General features: G+C 41.8%; 1 long non-coding RNA gene across 1 annotated transcript; it reads right to left on the reverse strand.

Annotated features, from left to right (window-relative positions):
• Nucleotides 1-282: 282 nt before the first annotated feature.
• Nucleotides 283-774, reverse strand: LOC116360188 (uncharacterized). The gene is made up of 2 exons (XR_004206966.1): nt 733-774; nt 283-579 (listed from the first exon to the last, which is right to left on the reverse strand). It is a non-coding gene; the product is annotated as an uncharacterized LOC116360188 (long non-coding RNA).
• Between the last annotated feature and the right edge of the window lie 989 nt (nt 775-1,763).

A 1,763-nucleotide genomic window follows, 5' to 3' on the forward strand; every position in this document is an offset into this window, starting at 1 on the left:
GCCAAAAAGCAAAAACATGCTCACCTGCTTAGACACTATGATTTGACTAATAGATGTTCAATGTTTCTTTTAAAAATGTGTTTTTTATATTAAGGAAGAGTTACAGTATTAAAATGAGAGTTCAGTTCACTTAACAGAGTTGATTTTAAAATGAGGAACAGCACTTTAGAAAGTCTTCACTCATTTTTAAAAGGGGGTCTATAATTAAAGGGCACTTCATTAAATATAACAGGCTTTTAAAATGCAATATTGGTGCACAATTTATACTTAAGATATCAAAGGGACTTTTTGTGGAACGACCCATTTATTGTGGCAAACATTTAGTTGCAGTTGATCATCTTGAGTTGGCTCAAATTGTAACGCAGTATGTCTAATATGTTGTCTTGCTGTGTGTAGAATCATCATGGTGAAGTACACAGGGAAAGTGTTTACTGGAGAAATGCTGCTTGCCGGCACATTGAACAGTGTTTACTGGAGAAATGCTGCTTGCCGGCACATTGCACAGTGTTTACGTCAAACTGGTCGGCACAAAGGGAGAAAGTGAACGCGTGTACATCCCTAAAACCGCCTGCCAAGGATCTGTAAGTGAAAAAAGAAGTATGTTGTATTATCTCCCCAGAAAGGCCCTCACCTCTTCGTCCTTAACGTATGGGTTGTAAATGTTGACAGTTACAACCCTAAAGTTGTTCCTCGCCAGGCTTGTTATTTCATAGTGGCTCATCGGCCTCTCACCTCCCACTGCTCTTGCCCTTCTCAGGATATCATTGTGTTTCTCCTCTGTATATAGTGCCACGTCGTATGCTCCCTCCAACGAGTTGCCTTGGAAACAAAACACGTCCTTCACCGTCAGCTTTAGAATCCCCATCAATATTGTCCTTCCAAAAGTTTCCCGTCCTAAAGGCTCCAACTCTTTTTCCTTCCAAGCAAACCGAACCGTGTTGGCCAGCCCAATCCCAGGGACCGACCGTGTTGATGGATTTTGCACCATCTCCGCAAGGAGATTGGCGCACCCGGCTCACGTTCTCTTCTCTTCCACAACAAGGAAAAAAGAAAAACCAAAGTGACTGAGCCTATACTGGTGCAAACTAACACAGAGACAGGAACAATCACCCACAAAACCCAACACAAAACAGGCTACCTAAATATGGTTCCCAATCAGAGACAATGACTAACACCTGCCTCTGATTGAGAACCATATCAGGCCCAAACACAGAAACAGACAAACAAGACATCCAACATAGAATGCCCACTCAGATCACACCCTGACCAAACAAAACATAGAACATACAAAGCAAACTATGGTCAGGGTGTGACAAATTTGGGAACAAATTTGTTTACATCCCTGCTAATGAGCATTTCTCTTTGGCCAAGATGATCCCTTACAGGTGTGACAAATCAAGAAAGTTAAACAAAGTTATGCAACACCCAATGCCCCTGTGTGAAAAAGTAATTGCCCCTTATACTTAATAACTGGTTGTGCCACCTTTTAGCTACAATGACTCCAACCAAACACTTCCTGTAGTTGTCGATCAGTCTTTCTCGTTGCTTTGGAGGAATTATGGCCCACACTTCCATGCAGAACTAATTTAACCCAGCGACCATTTGTGGGTTTTCAAGCATGAGCTGCTTGTTTCAAGTCTTGCCACATCTCAATTGTGGGACTAGGTCTGGTCATTGACTAGGCCATTCCAAAACTTCAAATGTGTTGCTTTTCAGGTATTTCATGTAGACTTGATTGTGTGTTTTGGATCATTTACCTTCAC

The sequence above is a fragment of the Oncorhynchus kisutch genome, unplaced genomic scaffold, assembly GCF_002021735.2.
Source record: "Oncorhynchus kisutch isolate 150728-3 unplaced genomic scaffold, Okis_V2 Okis07a-Okis12b_hom, whole genome shotgun sequence".
Taxonomy (NCBI): Eukaryota; Metazoa; Chordata; class Actinopteri; order Salmoniformes; family Salmonidae; genus Oncorhynchus; species Oncorhynchus kisutch.